Raw genomic sequence first — 15907 nt, forward strand, 5'->3', positions numbered from 1 at the left:
ATGCTATGCTTCCATATGCTAATACCAATTTTCATGTTTCCTTCATTGACGCAGTCAAGCTTAGCAACGCACTTGCACGGTGTTTGAACGTGCGCTATCGTTACTTGCGTAGCGACACCGTGAGAGCCGTTTATACAGGCCTCCAGGGAGCGATGATATGGTGATATTTGTGATGATATTGGTGTTTATTTTTCTGCTAGGAGACCTATTCCGTGCTAAGTGTCTCACCCTTTCAAACTGCACGCCCGGTGCGTACCGTGATTTATAAACAAACGTGCAGCGTAACGCTTCAACCTGCAATAAAAAACTGAAGGCGAACATTTGATGGTCTGTTATATCTTTACTGGTAATGCAGACACGAAAAGAAAAGGCAACGACGAAACGATGCATCGCCGTGTTGGCATTTACATGCATGTCCTGTCGTTCCCTCTGGTGGCTGGCATTTCACTTCATTTGACGCTTCGCGGCATCTTGAACAGCTGCGCCCCCATTTCACCCGAAGGCGACAAGCAAAGTGGAAAGCTCAGTAAACAAGCCTAGGCGTCTCATCGCCTCTCAACGCCACTTGTTCCGACACTTTTACCTCGGTGTACTCCTGAATTAGGGAAGCCTATGCATAAAACGGCAGAACACGGATTTCGCGCTCGTTCAAATTGATATGTTTACGCCTCCGCCGAACTCTTGTGTCGGCAGTGAGTGTCCCACTACAACGCGAGATACAAAATTATGTTTGCACGTGAGATTCGGCGGGCGAAAGTCCCGCGTGTGTACATATTAGTAGTTTGCTAGCTTCTATAGACAGGCTGGCCACCACTCTCTCGGGAAAAGAATCGAGTGGTCTTTTTCCCTAGAAGATGGACTCGCGGAGCAAACTGTTCGTAAACGAACGCTGAATGCGCTCTGGTGAATGCTGACTCTTCTAGTCATAGACTGCTGCTACGCACATGCGAGTGGTGCAGGTATGGCAACGTTGCTCCGTATAACATGCGGGTAGTATTGCGCTCAGTGGCGTATCTAGGGTGTGGCAGGTGTGGACAGGTGCCATGGGCGCCAGGTGAACAGGGGCGCCATTATGTGGTCGGGTATGAATGTGCCAGGTCGGGCACTCAACCTGGCACATTCATAAATGATCTAAAGCACCCGCTATTAGAGAGGTTGTAGTGTGAAACCTAGTGCGGACCACACGAAAACGCATCCCCGAGGACATCGTGTTAGCCATGTTGCCATGGGCGCAGGTAGCTCTAGATACGCCACTGATTGCGCTTCACTCATTCACTCGCTTCGGGCGCGATGCTTCATTACAGAAAGCAGCGAAACTTCCTCATTGAAAGAAAAGAAGTCAGTCCTGTTGTGTACGTCTATTTGAGTCTGCTAAAGCAGTCGGATTAATTCGCATTCGCAAATGACAGATGCGGGTTCCTGCCTCGACTTTATCAAAAGTGTGATAATAGTATCCAAAGGTTTTGTAGCTCAGTCGTTAACAGCCATAAAGATACGACTTCAGCCATATGGTGAAAGAGGGAGGGGAAAAAAAGGAAAGGGATGGGACTCATTTTGAATGGTCGTGTATATATTTTTCTGAAGTGTTTGCATGCATGCTTTTCAATGCATCAGTGCCGCACACTCGCGCATAAACAAACAAACAAATATATCATGGTGATGGCATCTGGTGTACCACCGCTGGAGCTGTCGTGCCCTACCGTATTACACATGGCATATTACCTCAGTGAGGTGGGAATGAAATGGATATACTCCACATAGACGTACATGCAAACAGAGTCTGCCAACATCTCCATATTCTTTTTTTTTACCAACCAATCAGTTGTAGGCCCGTGTCATAGAACAAATAGCAATAGGTCGAGGGAAAGAGCACCAAGATGCCTCGATACAACTTTTCCAGCATGTGAAGCGTTGAGACGTGTGCGTATTCGTAGGGCCATTAAACTTATATTCGACATGTTTTTGTTGCGCAGCAAAAGGTTACAGGAGCGTGTCTTTTTGGCAGCGACAAATATTATTTCGAGAATTATTCGAGAAACATTTATTTTCTTAAAATTTTCACTTCTTTTGAATGCATGAGAAGGTATGCTTGTAAATAGAGCAGCAGCATCCTCGAACGCAATGCTGTTGTGGATGCATTATCCGGCACTCCTCCGAAACCTGCTGGTATTGAGAAAAAACGTCTCATTCCTGACCTTTTGATAAGTTAAACCTACATAAGTTAAAAAATCGATATTAGGTTAGGTTTAGGTTAGGTTAGGTTAGGTTTATACTGGCTTATCCTCGGTCTCCATGGAGACATTGTCTCCAGTCACCGTACAAACGTCAGTCACGTCTGTACTGTTTTTTTTTTGGGGGGGGGAGAGGGGGAGGATGCACAAATATCGCTCAGGTAGCACCAGAAAGCAAGGTGAGACAGTTAACGAAAGTCGAGAATTGCGTAGCACTGTGGGCGGCTGTGTATACAGCAGCCACGAGATGTTAAAGGAATAGGAACGTTCGTTGGCTATGAAAATGAAGTTCGCTGCTGAATATATGGTGGCCCCGCGGTGCGGGAGATCTGAAAACACGACAAACAAACTATGTGTTTGAAGAATTGAAGAAGACTGAGCACAACAATCAGTCAACCGCGACATGCGGGTGGCGTGAAAAACATACGTGACAGCCTCATACTGCAGGCATCGTGGGATTCAAAACTGTTTCGCAATTGAGCGTGAAGTATGGATGAGAATATGATAATTATCATTGTTGTTATTTATTTATTTATTTGTTAGTTTGCGTAAAAGCGACTAACTGTTATGCGCTTGCAGTGGTGAATGGATGAGGGAACTAGCTTAAAACTGGCATGATCAAGCTAAAAATAGAGCCATAAATAGAAGTGTACAATCGACGAAAACGCAATGTAAAATTGATCTTTGGTGTAACCGATATCGCTAAAGCGCTTGCTAAAGCTTACATACGCATACAGGGACTGGAGGGGTTTCCAGGGGTACCCAGTAATAAGGCTGGGTGGAGTGGCGTAAATTTTTGATGAAATGCACGAAATGATGCTGGTAATGCTCATCGAGGGGATATATGCATAACGATATGCCGGATTTAGCCTTGCATCCCATACAGACTGTACCGTGGTGGCTCTTCTCCACGTACGTAGCATGCGATCGTCTACGTGAATGGAATGTGTGTCCTGCCCTCAAGCAGAACGGCAAAACATCATCCAGTTGGTTTGGCAGAAAACAGGAATTTCTTACGCTAAGTTTACGTTAATTATATGCAACTAATTCTGACTTCTTTTCCCCAAAGCTTTTGCCACTTGGCGTTCATGATCCTTCTGAACACCGCGACCTTTGACATTTAAAGGAATTCCAAATGGAGTGACATCACTTCCCCAGCAACACCGAATATCCTCTGGACGTCCTAATGGAATAATGTCCTAACGGATTCGCACGTCCGATGGATATCTCTGATATCATTCGGACGTACTAATCCGTTAGGAACAACAACAACAACATAGATGAATGGATGATGATGATGATGATGATGTGGGATGTTTCCCTGCGTTGAGTGCAGGACCCTACCCCTCTCCAAAATGTTCACGTGAAAGGATGACGAGGGAAGGAAAACAAAAGAAACCCCTACAGTTCGTGAAGGAGGCCGGTGGCCCTCAGAAAGGAAAGAAAAGCGCCAAGTGCACGGCACTGATGTGCAGGGTTACTCCATGGGCCGAGAACCTTGCAGATGTTGAATGGCCTCTGATCCAGCAGTTCAAGTTGACATTTAAAGGCTCGTCGCTCGCATACGTGTGCTGGCTACAGTCTTCTATAATGTATCGGATTGTTGCCGGGAAACCAAAAGTTGTACACAGCGCTGTGTTGCTGTGGCCCATCCTATACCGGAGTGCAGGGGTGAAGGCAACGTTAAGTCGTAAACGACGCACGAGAGACGTAAAGAAGCGAGGGAAACCGCCTGGCATTTCAAATAATAAAGTTGGGTCAACAGCATACAGAAGGGATCACCGGGTGATGTCATGACACCATTCCTGATGGGCCCAGGGCGACGTCAACGCGGACAAGAGGGAGCTCCGTCTATCGCCGTTCGAAAGTATGATGCAGACTGCTGAGCGGCGACGGTGGGCAGCAGCAGCTGCGAGATCTGCTACCTCATTGCCTCTTATTCCAGTGTGGCTAGGGACCCATTGGAGGGTCAGCCGGTGGCCCCTGTCTTCTAAAATCTTGAGCGTCGTCAAGATGTTCACTACCACCGGAGCCAAGGGGCCGCGAATGCCCATATTGTCTATGCACTGCAGCGCTGCCCGCGAATCTGTGTAAACCACCCAGAGGCGGGGGTGGTGATCCAAAATAGACTTGAGGAATAACAGGATGGCATACAACTCCGCAGAGGTGGCCGAGGTGCGGTGTGATAGGCGGAACCCACGTGAAATTGACTCCTCTGGAATTACAAAGGCAGCAGATGAGCCGCCAGTAGTGGAAGAACCGTCCGTATATACGGCGGTTTCGTTTCCGTATGCAGCGTCCATCAACTCCAGAGTAGCCTGCTTGAGGACTGGAGCAGGGATTTTGCTCTTCGGCCCCTTGACCACTGGGATGTGAGTCGAGATGGATGGTTTCGGTAATGACCATGGTGCTACTGAGGCAGCGGTTGGGGCAATAGTGAAGGCAGGTATGTGGCCTGTTACTGCTTGCGCACACAGCGCGATTTTGCCGTGTTTCCGCTTGCGAAGCTTCTGTACCAGTGGGTGACAGCGATTGTGAGCGCGCAATCGCAAATAGTGGCGGAAAGTTTCTCTCTGACGGAGGACGCCAATTGGGAGTTCCTTGGCTACCGCCACCCTCGTCTCACCGCAGCGCGGGACGTCAAGACAGGCCCGCAAGCTGCGCGCCAAGACACAACGGAGCTTGTGTTCGGACGTACGTGATAGTCCGTGCAACGCAGGAAGGCTGTATACTACTAAGCCACGAGCAAGCACTTTGTGGAGTGCCAGAAGGTCCCGCTCAGTACATCCCCAGCGCAAGCCGGCAAAGTGACGTATCACATTTCCCCAACGTTGCGCCTTTGAATACGTTAGGAGATTATTCCTACATCCAGAGGATGTTTGGTGTTGTTGGGGTTCCCGTTTCAGCCAGGGCGGTCAGCTTGTTCGTTGCGATTAATAAGAAGGGCTGGAAAATTAAGGTGAGGAAAGTTGCATTCAGTCCCTACCGAAGTCTCTTCCAAGACACGTGGAAGGACGTGAAGTTGGCTGCCATAACAATTAAATGGAGTTGCTTTTGGGACGGCAACATTTAGAACACTTTTCTATAGTGAGCAGTCTGCTGGAGCCTCCATAATGCTGCTTGCATCCCCATGCTTCCCGTGACAAGAAGACAAAAAGCCTCTACAGGGGATGTATGCAATCCCCTCTTAGATATCTCTGTGGGACTGATTCGAAACCGCTCCAATCAATAAAATCGAACGCTCTTAGGAACAGAGAGCTGGCAGCAGTTTTGCCATTCGAGAACGTTGGAAGATGGCGTCAGACAAATGGGCCGAAAACTCAGTTTACTTTCCTCCCGCCCTCGTGCTCACCCCCTCCCCCTCTGTCCTGGTTGTGTTTTTCTCCCGAAGGCTCCAAAATAGTTCGTTCGACAAGATAATAATGCGCTCTTTGTTATTTTTGTCCCAGAAATAATCAACGAAATTTGTGTGTCCTGCCTTGAGTGTGAGGCTATCGCATATTTTTTTCCGATTCCAAACAACACGCGGCTGTATTCGGTCCCGGTGTGAATGAAAACAGAATGAAACATTGTTAATCTTTTCGGATCGGAAAGGTATACTATTCACAGACGCTACTGTCTGTGTTGTAATTTATAAATGCGACCGGCCATCCTGAGACATGTACATTTTTGCATGCCACATAGATGTTAGTTAATGGTAAGACGTGGCCTGCGGGAACGAAAATCACGACGTGAGAGAAACTGTTCTGTTTCCTCTGTTCTGTTCTGTTCTGTTTTCTCCTGTGTAGTTTCTTGGCTTCGGCGTTATCTATGGATGTCTACGCCAGCTATCCGCCTTTTTTTACTCTTTTAATCGTCGGTTATCAGGAGAGTTTATACTTCCTGCAAACAGGATCGTGTAGATTATTGATATTTCAAAGTCATCCTCGCTACGCCGATTGCTTAGAATGTATTCGCTAAGGACAACCCATTTTCTGTTCTTGCGAAGCGCTACAAGACAAAGCACTATAGAGGGGAGTGGTGAACACGTAGAATACGCTGAAACATGTCCGTGCTAAGTGACGCAAGAAGATGGTTCCATCCACATTTGTCTGAGGTATGAACGAAGAGAAAGATGCGTTTGTCCTGCAGTGGAGGATGACAACTTTGTAATGATGGTCAATACGAGATGAAGTGTACGGTCGGGGTATTGGAAGCTGTTGCTTTAGGACAGGGTTGTGAAAGTATATGGAGTTGAAAAGACACAGCCTGCTGTGTTTACGGCTTAAATCTAGTATAATGATCATGAGGATTTCATGGATGAGGTGCGCCGCTGTTCGATGAAAGTTAGAAAGAATAAATCGAGCCACACGGGGACACTGAACGTTTTCTAGCTGATCAATTAGTGAGGTATGACTGGAATCCCAGACGGCAGAGGCGTATTCTAATTTTGGTCGGATTAATGTCTTGAAGAGGAGGAGTTTTAAGTCCGTAGGGGCCATGTAGGAGTTTCGCCTGATGTAACCAAGTGTGCGATTAGCATTATTTATAACGTACTGAACGTGCCCTTTCCAAGAAAGGTCAGAAGTTAGCACTACGCCCAAATATTTGCAGGTGTTTACGGTTTCAAGTGTAACGTGATTTATGTAGTAAGATCAATTAGTGCTATGGCGCCGGGAAACATGCATATGTTTGCATTTGGTAAGGTTGAGTTCCATGCCCCACTGTTCACACCACGAGAATATTTGTGATAAGTCACGCTAAAGATTAGTCATGTCAGAGCTGCCTATAATTTCCCGGTATATTACACAGTGATCAGCCAATAGACGTACGGATGAAGAAACAGTCAGCGATGTCATTGATAGGCCAAGGTGGGGCAAGATGAGACACGGGGCAAGACGAGACATTTTGTGTTCGACGCCGCCTGTCTCAGAGACGCGTTGCTCCATGTGCTTGTAACTTTACTCATGGGTGGCTCTGCATGTCCGCTTTATTGCACGTGAGTAATATACGGATTGATGTTTGCGTTGAAGAGAGAGAGAAAAAAAAATCGGTTAGTTCTGCCTGGAATGTAAAGACCCGCAAAAAAGGCGCGATTTTCTGTAGTTCTTTTTCTTGTCATGTGCGCAGCAGCGTTTCGCAGGACTATTCTGTCAATGTAAGTCCATATCCTACTTCTTTATTCATTCATCTAGCTATATACAAAATATGGACATTCTTGGTTACCCGGTGTTTAAGAAAAAAATTAATGAATCCGATTATATGCACGCGGCAAGACGTGACACTTTAAATTAATGCAATTTAAATTTAATGTAATTTAGAAACTAATAAGTCAACTATTAGGTAGCTTTATGCGTGTTCCTCAGATATTTCTGTTTTGCATATTGCCTAGTATTTCCGCAAATTTTTCTGTTTCCTGGGATATTTCCAGCAAAGCAGAAGCGCACTCAAAAGCGAGCAACCAGCGACACATCAGACTGGCGGTGCCTTGTTTGCAAAGGACGGTGTAGCAAAGTAGCACCGGATTCTGTGTGGTTTTATTGCACATAATGTGGGCCAGGGGCTCAAGGGAGCTGTGTAGGTGCTTGGATTGCAAAAACTAATTTGCATAGTTCATTACCACGGCGTATCTGATCTTTATCCATGCGATGTCTCGCCTTGCCCCGAGGGTTGGGGTAAGATGAGACAATCTCCATTCTTGAATTTCCTGTTCCGTGTTTATTATAGAACCGGCCGCGTCCATTCTGATTTACAGATAAGAAGCTCTAGACCCCTGAGAATGTGCCTGTGGCTAGTTTTTTTTTTTAAGCATTAAAAATGAGAATTCTATATTCAATTGCAATTTTCTGTCTCATCTTGCCCCACCTTTCCCTATAGATTAGGAAGAGCAGGGGACCTAGAACTGAACCTTTGGCACCCCGGATGTTACTAATAAGAATTTAGATTCATAACCATTGACATTTACGTATTGTGAGCGATCAGTTAAGAAGCATTCCAACCACTTCGAGATGATCGATGATGAGATTGCCTAGTTTTCGAACGAGGAGTGAATGAGGTACTTTGGCTTAGGAAGGGCTTAGAGAAGTCGATGAAGATGCAATCTTCCTGTGAGCCCCGATCGAGAACGTCATGTCCCAAGCAGCACAGTGTACTGAAAGTCAAGTGCAATAGGGGTGGACGGTGTGTGTCTTATCAATGTGCTTTAGTTGGACGAGCCTGTTCAAGGCTTTTCCGCAAGCAGCACGGCAGCATTTCCGCAAATACCTCATTGAAATAATTAGCACAAAGATTTGAAAGAACCTCTTCCCCACTGGATAGCTGAAGAGTAATGCTGTGGTCGTCTTTACCTCTGAATGTGCTCAAAAACTTCCTGGGGTAATTCTTAATTTCTTCCGCTCCGTAAAAAATACCGCTGCAGGTGAGATGTCGTATCTTTCGTGAACGATGTATCGAGTGCTCGGGGACTGCGTAAAAAATAAAATAAAATAAATCAGATTCCAACTTTCTTTGAGTAAATTATGAAAAATTAACAACCGTTCTCGCCTGTAGCGTGTCAATTCCCTAAATGCTGCCATTTTCTTGAGCTCTCGCGCAGAACCACTAGCTCTCTGAAATTAATTGTAGAGGCGCATTTACTCGGAGTAAAATAATAACAGAAGTACATGGTGCTTGGAATTGTCGGAACAAAAATAAATATCGTAACAAAATTTTGGACTGCTACAGAACTAAGCAAACTGCACACACACGGTATAGGCCATTGGGAATGTCATCCCTAACCCTTTACATACTTCAATTGAATGATGGCAGTTGAAGAAAGGCACCAGCAGTGGGATTCGAACCCACATCCTCTGATTGCCTGTCAGAAGTACATTTTTTTCAAGTGTCATCATGCAGTTGCAGTATGCAACTGGGCTGTGTGAGGCTTGTGTTGATGTTGATGAAAAAAAATAATAGGGAGAGATTGAATTCGTCACATGACAAATTCAGCTACTCCCATAAACAGACCCCCCCCCCTCCAAAGGGGAAAAAAATTGAAAAGAGAAACCCTCCGCTTTCGCGATAACTAAAAGCACGGTCCATTGACACTCTCTCTGGTCACGAAACTCCGCCGGAGAACAATAGGTCAGGTTTGCCTAGGGCGAACCGCCGCCGCGCGGAGGCGCGCGCGTCGCTACTTGGGGAGAAAACGCCAGCTGATACGGGCAAATGCCGCTTGTTCTGCCTGCGTTTTGACCAGTGTAGACGCTTCTTCCTGAAATCCACGTGCATCCTTAGACTGTGATTAGATTTCGGCTAATCTATGCATGCCGCAGACAGTTGTGTCCCGGCGTGTCGCTCGGAAAAGGTATCGTTTTTCGCGTTGCCGATTGATGCCATCAAGCGAGAGAAGTGGAAGCGTTCCATACCTCGGAAAGAAGACTCGCGTTCCAGCTTCGAGTCAAAGTGGACACGCATGTTGCTAGAAGCACTTTGACACATCCGACACCGTCAGAGCGGACGAATTCCTCGTGACACGTGTAGCTCTGAGTGGCACCGCAAGCAAAGAGAAGGTCACCATGCCACGCGATAGGTCAAAGCTGCGTCCTGAGGCCGTGCCACGAATTTTTGACGGGTGTCCGCAATACTTGAGCACCCCAAAGCCTAAAAGTCGTGCAACGAGGAGGCTGCCAGCAGCGAAACTGTCCTCGAAAAGAAAACGGGCGAGTAGCGGTGGTACAAGCTCGGCGCCTCTCATCGACGTTGGAACACGAGAACTCTGCGTTCAAGACAGACAGCTAGGCGCATCAGAACAGAATGTGCGTTGCTATTCATAGAAACCCGTTGAAACTTGTCTGTTGTAAACACATGACTGCAATGCAGCCAACAAGAGGCCATAATAAGACGCATTCATGAATTCATCTTTTCTAGCCTGCAGTGAAATCTGCAACAATTCCTGTCGGATTGATTCACATGTGTGCATAAAAGCAAAACTTGACCGAATAAAGCGGAAGATGTGGGAGACACAGAAGAGCTACAGACACAGAGCTGCTGGCGTGTCACTCTAAGGAAGGAATGCGCCGGAGCGTGTTCCGTAAACTTTTGTCCAGCACTGTACCTGGAAAATGGCCGAAATGACCTCAAAATGCCCTCACCCCGAATGAAGTGACTCCAATGTCGAGGTGCCTGTCGGCAAGGGTCGAATTTACCCGCGTTACACCGGTGCTTAGCGCATCGTCAAGTGAAAGACTGTTGCACAGTGGATATGAGTGAAGACAACCACCCTTCCGTGTCGCGACGGCTGATCACCAGCGATACGAGGCAATCCCGACACAAAAGGAACCGAACCCATTTAAGCCATCAAGACCATGCGCTTCTTTGTGAGATATCGGTTACTGAAAGCCACAAAAGCGGAGTCGTTCGGATAAATCCGAAACCGTATCAAATGTTGCCGGGGTATGTTTTTGAACTTTTTCGGATAAATCCGAAAAATCTGGATTCCCTATCACCATGGTAAGGCTAGGAGGATCGGGAATGGTTCTTGTGCACACATTTTCAGGAAACCCAAATATCCTTTCTTCGTGCGTGGAAAAAGAGAGAGATGAGATTTTTTTTTTTTTGTCGCCCGGACCTGCACAAAATGCCGCTGTACGTGTGCCATATTCGGAGTAAATTTTCCCCATAACTTCTGTTTATAAGTATGTACAGGTTACTATTTCGAAGTTAATGCAAATGCCACAGACCCGCTTTTTGATTACTATTCTTACCATAATTTGCATTTCTGTACCACTCATGTGAAAGTAGAAAGGGAAACTCTTAATGGAGATCCTAGTGTGAAGGTATCCATTCCATGTTGTTCCCAAGACACTTTTGCATCTTCTAAGATTACTACTGAAGACAGTGCACACGGACCGGAAAATGTGCTACTTTGAACGGCGATGTCTTGAAAGTGTCGCATCTGAAGGCAAACGTCAATGACCTGACAGTAAATAATAAATAAGCTGAATTTGCGCTGCTACCACTTTTCGTGATTCTCCAACAGCCCTACTTTCGTCTGGCATAAAACTACATTTAAAAAGGAGAAAAAGAAAAGCTTTTAAGAGGAGTCCGCAGAGGACTCAGGACTGAAATCCCCCCGACATCTCACCTTTCCGTTGACCGTTGCAGAGAAAGAGTAGCCTTTCTATTTTGTTATACCTCGAGCATCCGTTTAGTGCATCTTGGATGGATCGTGTTACCGTCGTCTTCGCTAATACTTAAATCAATGTTGGTCGCATCAAGGGGACACGGTGGAAACGTGCCAATAATTATGCGCTCGACGGTCTCCGTTTGCACTGATGTTCACCCAATGACACTATCTGTAATTCGTACGGACATCAGCGGAAGGTTTTCCTTCTGTCAACAGACGGACACTCTTCACGGCATCGCTTTTCGGGTCTTACGCTCGTATAGAGGAGTAGGGGGAGTTCTGTTGGTGTTACCACACCTTCAAAGATACGGGTAATTTGCCTTGAACATGCTGCAGCTACTACAACGGAAGGTGGGAAGTCCAATCGATCAGGTGAGGGTAGATTGCAGCAAAAGCCTCAGGTCAAGAGCCGCCGATATTTCGAACAGAGACTGTTCTTGTGAAGATTTCGGTGACAGCTCCCGCAGAAGAATAGTCTTTGTTCGAAAGATCGGCGGCTCCTGACCTGAGGCTTTTGCTTCAATGCAGCTACTACGAGCTAGCGTTTCGGAAACCCAACAAGGTGGAATTTACGCTGCAGTTCACATAAAACAGTCACTGCTCAAAATTAGAATGCACGAGCTGTTTTGTTTTCGTATAGCAAGTTTTCCCATTCTTGATGTGCAGCTTATTCAGCCGTTCAAAACGGTGCTAAAATTGACGTTGGCAATATGTTCCCGAACTTAGGGAAAAGACAGATGTTTCAAAGCCAAAAGACGATTCCGTGTTCTGTCAATTTGTCCTTTCCCGAAACTCACTAAGGTGATAGGCGATCCTATTTTCAGCAGTGGTGCCGACCCTGGCCGCTTACCAGTAGCGTCCACAACCCATACTAAACAAACTATCACTCAGCGGTCATCCCTCCACGAGGTCGACCCCACACTGTCCTTCAATATGCCAAGTAGGCTTCCCCGTCATTTCACGTTGCTTATGCGTTGAGTGTGGCTGAACGTCGCCTTTACACCTTACCGTTACCGTTACACGTTACCTTACGCCTTTGTTCCACTACAGGTTGTGCTTCAGCAGCTCAATGCTGTGCACAACCTGCGCTGTCCCGGCCACTATTGAGCCCACCCTCATGGCCTGCCAGTGCTTCACGAATGAACGACAAACACTTATGCGTCAACACGAAACCTTCGACAGAAGACCATTCAGCACATCCAAGATTCTTGGACCTTGGCGCGTTCCCGTTCATCAGCGCCGGGCTCTTCGATCGTTCATGGCTTTTCTCACAGCCACCGGCGTACAGGATGAACTCTAAGCCGTTGCCCTGATACCTTTGTGGGCGTGCCATCCTCACATCAAATCATATCGACCCACATGCTCTAGGGTAGTGTCCCGCAGCATAAGCGGTGAAACACCCCATGACATCGTCATTCATAACTTAATTGTTAAACAACAACTTTATTTTGTGATTACGATTGGGGAGTTTCACCACCTGCTGGACTGCTAAGGTTCTTCTCACATTTGCATGACCTCTACAGCGAACACTTTTAGGAAAACATGTTAAATGTTTTCTACCTTCGTGCTTGCACATATCTGCAGTTACGCCAAAACATATTTAGTGCTCAAGGAATAAACGCTATAATGTCAGGTATATGCGCACACCCCATAATGTGTGCGCACCATAAAATTACCGTGAAACTCGGATTGGAATGGATTGGATTGAATTGCAAGGGAAAATAATATGGAGCTTCTGGCTCCACATATATGGAACCGACTACTCCAGCGCACTTGCACCGCTAGAATAAGTGCAGCCCAGTGTGTTTACGTATTTTACCGTAGCATTTGAACGCAAATCGTCATTATTTTCGTACGCGCCATCCTGCGGCGTGATACGAAACTGATGAGGAGTATGGAAGCATTGCAAACAGATTTCTCACTCGTTTTTTTATTTTTATTTTATTTTTACGTTGCGGCTTCGACTTGAAGCTCAAAAGGGCTACCAAGGACATGAAAATAAATTAAGTGTATTAACGTTTGGATTGACTATGTATTTTGTATTAAAAATAATTTTAGATGCTCGCGGATAGTAGGACCTAACCTGTACCGCTCAACCTCTTTTTCGTCGAATGCAATACAATAGCTTCACACAGCAAGCGTCGTGGAATGGATCGGTGCGAGATGACCAATATTCGCGGTCTATCAGCTCCCTACTGTCTGCTATTCCACGATACGAAAGTGGCGCATCATATTCCATTCAGCAGTTCCGCGAAATACAGTAAACGAAACGAATGCAAATGACGCTAGAAAATCACTGCGCGTTATCTGTAGGGCTCGAAGAACTTTTGTCATGCTAGTTGGAGCTTGAAAAGTAAGAGCGTCTCAAATTTGGAAGCCGTATAAAATATGAATCGCTTATGCCAGAGCGGCGCACCTTATTCATAACGGATGGTATTTCCTTATTTTTTTTCTTTTGTTTTCGAGTGTATAAATATCCATAAATAGCCATGGCCGCACAAGTAGCGAAGGGACATCATCTTTTAGGAAGTTTGAACCCGCTGCAGATTCGTTCGCAGAATTCTGAACACGTCGTCTCTCGTAAAGGGTATGCCGTATTTTTCTTCTCAACACTTTCAGATGCCGCGACAGAAAAAGAAAGAAAAAAAAAGAAAGAGAAAGAAAAGCACCACGATCTGTCTGCAGCTCTGGGCCCCACCCCCGGGTATTTTCGCTTCTGTTATCTCAGAGCGGCATCCCAGTCTTCCCGAATGCTCTCTAATGTGTGTCACTTCATTTCTTCCGCGCACGACACGGAAGCGGAAAATCAAAACTTGCCGGAAACATATGTCTACACTTATTTCCAGGGTGACAACATTAGGTAGCGTGCTTTTTTCCCCCCTTGTCTCTCATGTAGCACTTTCGTAGTTCAAAGTAGGATTTCGAGATGCACATGCAGCGCATATCAAGACACAGCAAATATGTCCAAGAGTTTCGGCGTGTTGATCTTGAAATATCACTAACCAAGGCAATATGGAGAAATATTCGATTTCTTCACAGCATGCTACAACCTGCGCTGGTGTAGGTTGACAGTCCCCCGCCTGCGGTAACGCATCCCAATGCCTTTAGCAAGCAGTAGTAGTAGTGTTCCGACAGGGCAGAAGAAGACAAAAAAAAGAAAAGGAGTGAATTGGGGAGCACTTACAGCTTCTAGTCCCCTAACGTTGAGATGCAGCCAAAAGACACGGACAGATATTAGACAAGTAACGTAGAGGACAGAACTTCTGCAATGCCAGAATCGATTAGTTGTATAGTCCTTTCGAGTCCCCTATTCCTATTCTAGTCCCCTATTGCGATTACTCCCTATTTCAGTTCCCTGACCCTGAAATTTACTCCCCAGCACCGCTAATTAGTTCCCCAACTCCACATTAATTTCCGTGCATTTATTCCCGAAAGGGACTAATTGTTAGTAGTTAATGGTTGTTAGTTCAGCAAAAGCCGTTCTTTCGCGTGGCATATACACAGCAAGGTATGAACCCTTCAATAGCTGACGCCCAATGCGCCGAATTTCATGACCAAATCAACAACCACTAGCACCTGGCCTTGGCGTTTTCCAGTACCGGCATTTCGCGCTTTCAATCCTCGGGCTCAAGAAAAATGTGAGACGGCAGCATGTGTGTCCTTCTCGGAATGGCTATGATGAGAGAGCGCGACGGGTGCGCGGGTTCCCCATCTGTATGTACAGATGGCTCGTCCATTCACAGCAGATCCCCAAGTGCCTACGTCAGTCCGTCAGACACAATAAAATGTAGACTGACTTTCATAACACGTTCTCAACACATGCGGAACTGTACGCCATACTATTCGCCTTGCTGAAGGTTGAGAACAATACAGTTTAGTTTTGGGTACTTTGCACAGAAGTGTGCACTACAGTGTTGGGCTTATATTGTCATGAACTACAATAGGGATGACATTATGGAAGCTTACCCAAAGTTGTATGCACAACAAGGGCCCACTACATTACGTTTCAATGGGGCCCAGGTTATGTCGGCGTCCTTGGAAATGAGGAGGCAGACCGTGCAGTGTCGAGCACTTGCTACATTTCGTTCGCCATACCATCCGATCCCATCCTGTCATACTGTCCAGAGTCAGGGCATGACAGCAACACTTGGCACTTTTTGTTGCGTGCTGTGGATCCTTCACTTTCGATGGTGTTTACTGGCTTCCACAACTATATTTTCAGACATGGAGTTGGAGTTGGACGGTCTAAAAATAATACGGAGAGGTTGAACCTGACAAGTTCTGCTACTCCGAGAAAACAAAACAAAACAAACAATTTTCAGACATCTTTCACTGCACGAGGTTAAATGTCATATTTACAGTAATACTTGTACAGCACGTTGACTTCGGGCCACCATTCAAAGTGTAAGAGCGGAGGTACAACATATCTTCATGGCTGATGGTCGTACCAGCGAGGTCCTGAAAAAAAAAAGAAAAAAAAAAAAGACTGCTACAAATTGGTCACGTGCCGTTGACTATTTGTGCTGAGCTC

This window comes from Ornithodoros turicata, chromosome 1 (genome assembly GCF_037126465.1).
Source record: "Ornithodoros turicata isolate Travis chromosome 1, ASM3712646v1, whole genome shotgun sequence".
Classification (NCBI taxonomy): domain Eukaryota; kingdom Metazoa; phylum Arthropoda; class Arachnida; order Ixodida; family Argasidae; genus Ornithodoros; species Ornithodoros turicata.